Source organism: Eublepharis macularius, chromosome 4 (assembly GCF_028583425.1).
Source record: "Eublepharis macularius isolate TG4126 chromosome 4, MPM_Emac_v1.0, whole genome shotgun sequence".
In the NCBI taxonomy this organism is placed as follows: Eukaryota; Metazoa; Chordata; class Lepidosauria; order Squamata; family Eublepharidae; genus Eublepharis; species Eublepharis macularius.
In genome coordinates this window covers 125045296-125056247 of record NC_072793.1, presented here as the reverse complement: position 1 = coordinate 125056247, position 10952 = coordinate 125045296, and positions in this window count along the sequence as shown.

Genomic DNA, 10952 nt, shown 5'->3' with positions numbered 1-10952 from the left:
ACACAACAAAAATGAGCAATGCACACAGACAGCTGGTAGGCAGATGTTGTTTCAAAGTGTCCAGTCCTCAAGATCTTCCTGCTACTTCAGCTTTGGCTGCTGTTTTTCCTTTGAGCCATGGGAAACATGAGGTAAAACTTTCCCCCTGCTCAGGGAACAGGCTGCCAAGCTAAGCCACAACACCCAGATGCTGCCAATCTATGCTGGAAGTGGGGGCACCTTTCCCTGCACCATAGGACCAAAATCTTATTTTCTCAGAGGATAGGTAGAACATCTGCTTTGCAGAAATTTCTGGGTTCAATCCCCAGCATAAAATGATCAGGTTGTAGATGATGCGAAAAACCTCTATAATGTGATGATGTGAAAAACCCTGGACAGCATTTTCCAGTCAGAGTAGACAATAATGATATGACCAGGGCTTTTTTTCTGGAAAAAGAGGTGGTGGAACTCAGTGGGTTGCCCTCAGAGAAAATGGTCACATGGCTGGTGGCCCTGTCCCCTGATCTCCAGACAGAGGGGAGTTTAGATCGCCTCCGGAGGGCAATCTCAACTCCCCTCTGTCTGGAGATCAGGGGGCGGGGCTACCAGCCATGTGACCATTTTCAAGAGGTTCCAGAACTCCGTTCCACCGCGTTTCTGCTGAAAAAAAGCCCTGGATATGACTCTGTCTAAGACAGTTTCATGTGTTCATCATGAGGCAGCAGTGGCCAGACAGCCTAGCAGCTTTTTTCAGGATCCATAAGGTCTCAAGTTTATTTTGTTTTATTTTATTTAAAACATTTGTATTCTTCCTTTCTGCACAGTTAGGACTCAGAGCCATCAAGCAAACAATTAAAAAGGCATTAAAATCAACTTTTTAAACAATACATATATGTAAAACAACAAATAAAATGAACTGGAAGGAGGCTCAATAAGGTAACACCAAATTAAAAAAAAAGTTTTCACTTACTGGCAGGACATAATGATAGAAAAGGATAGATGAATCTCCCTGGAAAGAGAATACCACAATTTTGATTCCATTACTGAAAAGGACCTTTCTTGGGTTGCCTCCTGTCTAGCCTCAGATGATTGCAGCACCCAAAGCAAGCCCCTAGAGATGACCTTAATGGTTGGGTAGGTTCATATGTGAATAGGTGATCCTCAAGACATGCTGGTTCTAAGCCTTATAGGGCTTTAAAGTTCAATGTAATCACCTTAAATTGGGCCCAGAAGCAAACTGAAAGCTAACACAGATGGAACAAGACTGGAGTAGTACAGTCCCTACAACCCACTCCAGCCAGTATTCTCACCACAGCATTCTGTACCAATTGTAGTTTCTGAATACTCTCCACTACCAGCCCCACATAGAGCCAATTGTAGTAATCTAGTCAGGGCTTTTTTTCTGGGAAAAGAGGTGGAGGAACTCAGTGGGTTGCCAGCACAAGGGGCAACTCCTGGTGGGAGGTGGTGCCCCTGGTACCACATGCACACGTGCAAAGTGCAGGCTCCCAGAACTGCACAATGGCATCACTTTGGGTCAACTGGAACAAGGAGGGGGGAGTTTATTAAAGTTTAAATCGCCCTCGGCAAAAATGGTCACATGGTCGGTGGCCCCGACCCCTGATCTCCAGACAGAGGAGAGTTTAGATTGCCCTCCACGCCGCAGCAGCACAGAGGACAATCTAAACTCTCCTCTGTCTGGAGATCAGGGGGTGGGGCCACCAGCCATGTGACCATTTTTAAGAGGTGCCGGAACTCCATTCCACTGCGTTCCAGCTGAAAAAAAGGGCATGCATGACACTGGCAAATCTTTTTTTTACCTAGGAAAAGCTGCAAATGGCTCACCAGCCAAAGCTTCTGGAAGGTGACCCCAACCCCAGCAGCTTTCTGTTTCTCCAGCATTAGGTTGATCTGTTAGCCAGAGTTCTGCCCCTTTCATTTTTTTGTTAAAGATCTTAGCATTGTTAAAAAGAACTCCACCACAGATCCTGTAGAGCTTCAGGCAGTTAGATTATATAGTTATGAACCAGAATAGATGTTAGGTCAAACTTTCAACTCATACCACAAAAGAATGTGGTAGCGATGCAATCGTAGGATAGATTGTAGGTTGTGGGTGATGGGTTTCAGCTTTAGACGTTCCTTCACATAAAAATCTCCATGCAAATAGAAAACTACTACAGCAAAGAGGAACACCCTCTCTGCTTGCTGTGCTTTTCTCCCTATTTCCAGGAATTTTCAACAAGGGGAGCATTGCAAAATGTGATCTTTTACTACTGTTTGAAGTGCTGTCTATTCTACCACCTCATTGATGAGGCCTCAGTGTATAGGTTCCTCACTTCCATGGGGAAGAGCCAGCCCCAGACCAAATGGAGCCTTGGGTGAGGAGCAGCACTCCCTCCTTGGTCAGCTTTTGGATACCTTATTCTTTACAGCACTTGTGGTCCATCTCATGACTTTGATTTACAGTTCAAATGCATCACTTATCTAAACTAAACTTATATAAACTAAATTGTTTCCTCTGTGCACATAGAAGCTTTTAAAAATTTAAGAAGAATTGAAATGTGCTAACATCAAGATACTGAACTGTGCCAATATTGGGTAGATCCTATTAAACAGCATTATGGTTGGTGCTGTCTGCCTATTTGTTTCAGTGGTTGAATAGATAGTTAAGTACATAGCCTGTGATAGGTGCCCACCCCCCAATCCAGCACTCCTACTGCTGGCCTTGTTTCTGAGTGGTGAGACGTTCCAAGGGCAGTGCTATCAGGTTTGATTTTCTTTGGAGGAGTGTGAAGTGAAGGCTTAGGGTATCTTTGATACATGCTTTATTTGCAAATCTACAAGTATAGCACAGGTGGAGGCAAAAAGGCACTCCCTCTGCACATCCCCAATTAGACACTCTGATTTCGAGGTGCTTTTCTTTCTAGCCTACTCTGAGTTAGCTCTCTCTGCTTCTCTCTCTTCCAGAACTGCTGTTTCTTCACACAATGCATGCCAGCCTGCCCCATTCCTCTCAGCATGGAGTGCGGGGGGGGGGGGGTCACCTTCTCCAAGTTCTCCTTCAAGAGCAGAACTATCAGGAAGCCGTTCTCTCTCTCTCTATGGGAAACATCCACAGCCATTACAGATTAATGGCATATTTCCTACCAACTCTACTGAGCAAACTTTGAAACCTTCCTGCAACCTAAGGAGACTTTCTTCAGTTCAAGCGGCTCTTCTTCCAGCAAGAGTCACTTAAGTTGGAGGAATGCTGCTTAGGCTGAAGGAGCTTCCTAGATCTTCCAGCTTAAAGAAGGACACGCACTATTAACATTCTTTGGTCAAGTTCCTGAGTCCCATTATGTGCCATTTCCAGCAAACTTGTAGAGAGAGGCCCATTCATAGTAGTTGGATAGCAATCCTACTGCATCATTGCAATGCAGCTTCTTGTATCCTTATGCATCCCACTTTCATGCTCTCTTTCTTCCTAACTACCATCTCACCAAATTATAATCCTACAAATAGTCTGAATTTTATTACTGGTATAAAACAAGTGCACAGAGTAAAACATTGCCAATTTGAAAACATTCCTTCTTATCTTTCAGTTTGCTATATGTTTGCCCCTTAGGAATGCTAGTGAACATGTTGCTTTCCCAGCATGGAATTCTAGACACTCCGCCTCCCAATTTGTTAATTAGCTTATTGCCAAATTACACAACTGGTAAAAGAAAACATAATAGCCATGTCACTTGAGTGACCTTGGGATGCCTAATAAACGATGGACCCGTGGATTACTGCCGATGTTTCTAACTTGTACTGCAATACGGCAGTGGAGGATAAACATGTTCTTTGTGTCAATAGTCCGGGAGCATTAAGAGGACTTGGAGTTCTTATCTGCTAACATTTCAAGGACTGCAAATTAATGCGGTCAAAACAGCCTGGCTGCCTACGCAAAAATTTGACGGAAGCCCTGCCATTAGTTGTCCATGCTCTTGGACTGAAAATATATTTCAGTGTGCTAAATAAAAATGGGCCACGCAGAGTTTATTCTAGCATGCAGCTGGATGAATGTTGTGCAATAGAGGGGAAATTATGCAGCGTCAACTAAGTATTTGTGCAGTGGGGCATATGGAGTCTAAGGAGGATCAAAGCTATTTCTTCAAAATAAGTTTAAAAAGAAACAGAAAATGATGAGGTATACTGCCTTTGATTCTTTTTAATTAGAAAAAATTCTTGTGTGTATGTTCACATATTGGGAAGGCGCTGCTGTGATGGTTTATGCAGTGGAAGTTGCAAATAAATCAGCTGGTTACTTCCTTTGCACAGGACTGGGCAACTTTTATATGATCAAACCCAATAACCTGATTTGTTATTTTCTAATTAAAAAGGTAGGCTGTGCCTCTTGAATTTCAAGTTTATATCTTAACCAAAGGAAGACTTTTAAAGGTTTTTCTAAGGCCCAAAGCTGCCCACACCTCCAACTTTTTGATTTAGACCACTCTGGGAGTAATGTTTTCCCATGTGTCTTCTAAGCCACCAAGAGCAGGTTCTTGGGAGAGGTGGCATAAAAATGTCCTAAATAAATAAATGACCACTAGGTCTGGATGCATTAGTCATTATTAATCATTGTTATTGGTACAATAAGGCTGCAATTCTAGACACACTAATATCAGAGAAACATAACAGGACAACTTTTGAGAGAAAACACATGGAATCAGGCCGTAGATGCACTCATCATAAACAAGCATACAAGAAAGCAAATGTGATAGAAGAGGCTTCTATTCAATAGTAAAGTCCATACTGCAATCTAGTGAAAGATAGCCTACATAAGAACATCCTTTTTGAATGAGACCAATAGTCCATCTAGTCCTTCATGCTGTTTCCCAGACTAGCCAGCCAGGTACCGTAGAGACCCTTGTGTTACAGATGACAAAGCCTCTTGTGTCAGACTGCATTTTTAAAGGGTTAGAACTGTGCTGAACAAACAGCTGAAGGACTGTTAAGGGCTAATTCTTTACAGAAACAGAGATTCTTGAGTGACAGGCTACTCCAAGGAATCTGATTGGGTAGTAGGAGCTGAACAGAGAAAGACTTCTGAATAGAGATGGGCACGATCCGAAATAAATTAATGATCCAGCTGATTGTGGATCAGCGCCAGCGACGATCCCCAATAAACGATCCACACCGATCATCTCCCGTTCCCGATCCGTGGATCGTGGATCATGGAGGCCAAAGCGGGGCGCCCTGCTATTCGCAGCAATGTGGGAAGCTGGGTGGTGGTGGCTGCCGCCAGGCCCAGCGGGCATGGGGAGACGGTGATGAGCCACCTCCCCTCAGGGGGCGGGTGTGTGTGTGTCTGGCCTGTGTTTGGCCGTCAGAGCTGCTTATTAGGGTTTGCAGGGATGATATTGGAGTGCCCATGGCTACAGAACACCCCCTTCCCCCTCCCTCCCCTGGCTGTCTTCTCCTAACTGGTGACTGCTTTGCTGCTCCGTGGTTGGAAGGAAACCCTGCTGATCAAGGCAAGCTAGGCTTCCATTCAGGTTTCCAGGGCGACAGAAGGAGGGCAAACACAGCTTAGGCATTCCCCTGGCTCTGTTGCCAGGGGAATAGATTGCTGGCGCCTGAGTGTCTGGCTTCCTGATCCGAGCACGATCGCCCCAATCAAACCCTGATCCAGCCCCCCCCCCCCCGATTGCTGCATCGTTGGTCATGGCCAAGCACGATCCGCCGGGTCCCGATCACACGATCACCATTATCATGGGTTTTTTTCGATTGTAATGTGGATCGTGCCCATCTCTACTTCTGAACTGGATGCTGGGGAGAGGAAGATTCTGATTCGAGTCCTAGCTGATTGGAGTCGACTGACAGTTTGGCGATTCAGCCCTGGCTGAAAGCAGTTTAATACAAGTAGGAGAACTGGGGGGAAATTGGCCAGGAAGTTTGGGAAGTAGGCAGAGACTCCCATTCAGGCCAAAGAAAAGGGATAGATCTTCTAATGAGAGGAGGATTTCCCTACCCCGTCAAATAGGGAGTCAGCTCTGAAGAGTGAAGAGATTCTTGATCTAGTGTGGTTAGAAACTGCCTTTGGAAATCTTAAGAGTCGGTTAAAAACTGAAGATGAGTACTGGTGTTTCAAGAGAAGGGGTTTGGGTTCTGGAAAGAGGACACCAGCCTCCTGAGAATACTCTAAGAAAGTGTACTCAAGTGTCTGGGAAAACACTAAAACAAAAGCCTCTCAACATAAAGATTTAAGTAACTGTGAAGACCTTAAGAAACTCTCATTAGTCTGAAACCTAAGAACTAAAATCTGTGTATCTACTGATTTTACCTCAGAGTTATCTATATTGTTACCTCAGAAATTATCAGCCCCTGATTTCACATGACCTTTCCTTGCTATATTAAATAAAATATTTTGTTATTTTTGAATTTTAAAACACCTTTAGTGTCATTTGTTTATGTCAAAAGGGGGGGCATCATAGTTCCCCTTTCTGTGGTCCCCAGAAGATGGTATTCAGAGGATAAACACTTCCTGTCATCTCAGTTCATCTGCCAAAGCACTCCTTTTGGGTGGTCCCATCCATCTGAACGGTGGTGGCAGGTCATCAGAAACCAAGCTTTCTCTGTGGCTCCTCATCTTTGAAATGCCCTCCACTCAGCTCCTCATGGGTTGCCTATCCTGCTTAGTTTCAGTCAACAAATAAAATCAATTTATGGACCTAGGCATTTGGCTGACTATATTTGACCTGTTTGTTTCTCACCCCCCTTGGGAAATGGAGTTTTGTTATGACTTTGTTCCTTGATTTTGTAAAAGTGATCTGTTTTATTAATATACTTTTCAATTGTTTAAATGGACTCTTTTAGGTTTTTATATTGTGAGATATTATATTGTAATATATTATAAATAATTAAGCAGAGGAGTTAGCCGTGTTAGTCTGTAGTGGCAAAAACAAAAAGAGTCCAGTAGCACCTTTAAGACTAACCAACTTTATTGTAGCATAAGCTTTCGAGAATCACAGTTCTCTTCGTCAGATGCAATAATTAAAACAGTCAATAGAACTTTCATCTGTAGGTCTGTTCAAAATCAGGCTGCACATCCATAACAAACAAATTCTGATTCCAATTATAATCAGTTTCTTATCAAAGCCCTTTCAAACACCATTTGGTACTATGCTTTTGTTAAAAACAATCTTGTCATATCTGTTAAGTTAGCTAAAATGCCGGCAATGATTTCCCAAACAATATATGATTCATCTGTGTTAAGTTCACAGAATCCCATATCTAAAGTTCATGGTGGCCCCACTGGGCAGATAAAAAATGTGTGATTGGACTACTAAGAGTTAGAAGAGAAGTTTCTGCAAAGCTTGGGGAATGTCTGGTGACTCAGAGAGATCCTTTGGTAAAGGGACAAGGATTGAAGATGTCTGTTGATGTAGATATGCCCTACAGGATAGTTTGGTAATGCATTCAGATTTATGCTTGTTTTCAAATTTCTGTAACCCCTATTGTATTGTTCATTGAATATCCTAGCTGTTGATCGTATTGACTTGGACTATAGAATCCGCCTCGAGTCTCAATGAGAAAGCAGACTATAAATAACATAAATAAAAAAGAAACACCTCCAAAAGTGGTGTGTTAAAAAACCCCAAACCATAGAAGTGATGTCTTCCCCACCCCTAGGGCTGAATAGGGACACAGGATTCTTATCTCACTACAGATGCTGATTTCCTGCCCCTGAGCATTTTTCTCCTGCTCTAATCAAATGGCATTGTACATTTGCAACCTAATACCCTTCCTTCAACAGCCCTATCATTTTCTGACTGGGATATAAAGGCTCAGGGATTTCCACTCCTACTTGTATTTGAAGAAGAGAGTTTTGACCCTCAAAAATTTATACCCTGAAAATCTTATTGGTGTTTAAGGCTTTCCCAAAGCACTGGGTGAATAATGTCACAAGATGTTAACAACCATTGTCAGGTAAAAAGCCATGTCTGAAGATGCACAGGCGTTGCTGGGGGGAAATACATCTCCCTCCCCTGGTGTCCCCCCCCCCCACTCCCAAAAAACAAGAGGTAAGGAGAGGCAGAGTCAGGGAGTGAATGAAAGAGGGGAAAGGAGTGCTGGAAGAAGATGGGATGGAAAAATAGGGGTAAGCAAATGGGGGGAGGAAGGAAGTGGGAGCAGAAAAGCAGCATGGGGACAGGAGCCAATGAAGGGGGGGGGGTTCTTCTCCTCCATGAGCCCTCATTAGCCCCTTCCTTTTATTATTCTACAAAGTTTCTGTCAGTTTGATTTTTATTTGTTAATCAAAAGCTTTGTGACCTGAGGGTCTAATCAGAAGTGACAGATATCATGGAATATCTCAGCATCTTTTAAGGTTGAATTGCAGCCACACAGGGCTCCAATTTAGAGCAGGGCTGAATAGGAGGGCAAAGGAGACCTAAACCTTCCACTCCCACATGGATTCACTAATGGAAACTGGGTCTTCTGTGTTATTAGCCATTTAATGAAAAAAAGTCAGGCATCTGTCTTTTGCTTGTCTTTTTTCTCTACAGGGCTACAAAAGTGTATATGAGTAGGTTTTGATTAGGAAAAAAACATGAGGAGGACATAAGTATTAAAAAACCCCTCCAACTCCCCACATGATGACCTGAGTCCAAATAACAATATACAGCAAAGGGTTAAAAGCCGCAAGAATGAAAGATTAGCAGGATTAAAATGTATGTGATTGTTCTACTTACAAGGAGTTGTGTGGATAATTTACTTGGGTTACTTACAACCCACATCCCCGGTAAGTCTCTAGGAAGGCACAGAAACAAGGGCCACACCATGCTTTGCTGATGCACGGCTATCACATGCCAGCTACAGATTACAGTATAAGATTCTTCTACCCAGTTTTACTGCTTAACCTTTGAAGCACACAAGAGGGTTTTTTTTGTTGTTGTTGTTGACTTCAGCATACTGGTAAAGGACAAGGATCACTCCCAGGCTCTTGTATGCTGCAGCCTCAGCTGGCTGTCTGCCTCTGAATTCTTTCTCACTGGTTGCCATTCTTCATAAAATGCTGATAACCAAAATCAGACATAATAAACAAGGCCTATTAGATACCAGAAAGAGATTATTATCTTGTGTGTCTTGCAATATAAAATGCTTATTTGAATGAACTTGAGAATATATACTTGCCCTCTCCCACTTCATCACATAATACCACTAAATTGCTAATTTCTTTCAGTAGAACTTAGTCCAAAAGGGGACACAATCTTCTGGAATATAATAGCTCTCATTTACAACTCCTGTTTATTTCATTCAGATTCTGCTGTGGAGGAGAGGGGGGGGGGGGGTCACGCCTAGCCTGGATTGTGCTCTCCATCTCTTTCATGACTTTTTGTAACCAATTAACATTTACATGACCCTAACTCCCTGCACCCTCTACTCCCTCCCCTCACCACCTATATATCTCTGGAGTTTCTTCATACCCTTCATGCATCTGATGAAGAGAGCTGTGGTTCTCGAAAGCTTATGCTACAATAAAGTTGGTTAGTCTTAAAGATGCTGCTGGACTCTTTACGATTTTGCAACTACAGACTAACACGGTTAACTCCTCTGGATCTATGCTTATTTCATTGAGAGTCATACAAGGAGAACTTCCCAATGTGTGCCCAGGTTTTTCTGTTCAGTGAATTGCTAAGTTCCTTGCTGAATTTCAGTATCACATTTTGCACTCAGCGTATTGTAATTTATCAATAATATTGAATGTCAACCCTGTCTTCCATAATGTTTCCAGTTCCTCTCAGTGTTGTGCCTTCTGGAAATCTGATGAATATGTTACCTATTCCATTGTTAAAACAATGAAGATGATAACGCCAGAAACTCCATTCTTTAATAGCAATCTTTTGTCTGGACATGAATATATCTATATCCATACACACATTATTTCCCAAAGTTTGTTGAACTCCATGAATGCTAATTAGCCTGTTGTGTATAGGTGAATGTTCTTACCTATAGAATAAAACCTTTTATCTGCACCCCTAGCCTCTTTCATGAAAGTGAAGAATGTGGGGGAGACATTGTTACAACCGGGGTAGTATAGTATTCAAAGTGCTGGACTAGGACAGAAGACATGGGTTCATATCTCCACTTAGCCATGGAAGCTTGCTGGGTGATCTTGGATAAGTCACTCTCAGCCAGACCTACCTCACAGGTTTATTGTGAGAGGAGCTGAGTGTGTATCTTGCCCTGAGTTTATTTATTGGAAATTTTTTATGTCTTCTCTCCAGAGAACCTGCTCAAGGCCGATTGTATGGTAGAAGGGTGGGATAAAAATGTGATTTGGTAGCTAGTCCTAGGCAGTTGATTGTGCAACAGCTACCAAGGTATTCTGCAAAATTTCAGTCCATCAAACTCCTGCTATTTATGTTGCTTAAATTGACAGCCTAGAACATATGACCCTGAATGAATTATAGCCTAAATCCTGCATTAGAGGTTTAGAATTTTCACAGCCAAAAGGAAGTTTGCCTAAATAAGGTGTGGGTGGGATAGCAAGTAGCTGTCTTGTAAGCCTGAAGAATCGGAAATCTGGCTTCAGGCCAGATGTAGGTTTAGCAGCACTGAGCCTTAGTAAACAGATTCCGACTGGATGGCGGAGCACACTGCAAGTTGTGGTCATGAGTATTCATGAGGGAGAAGGGGAAATGGGAAATTACATGGGGCTTGACTGAAGAAAAGCCATTGCCAAAAAACAAAGCCACACGCATATAAGCACACACAGCCAAACTTGTGACTTAGGGGTTGTGTCCTTTGCAACATGAGTAATTCATAAAAAGTGAATCAGCAAATGTAATTTTCTTTGCTGGATTTGCACAGTCCGCAAACTGCTCTACATTTTGTATTTCTACCAGCAGGGGGAAACAGGAGGAAGAATCCCAGGAGAGAGACTATTTCTTTAATCAGGGACTGTAGAGTGCAAGATGACCTTACTCAACACTGCCCCTTGC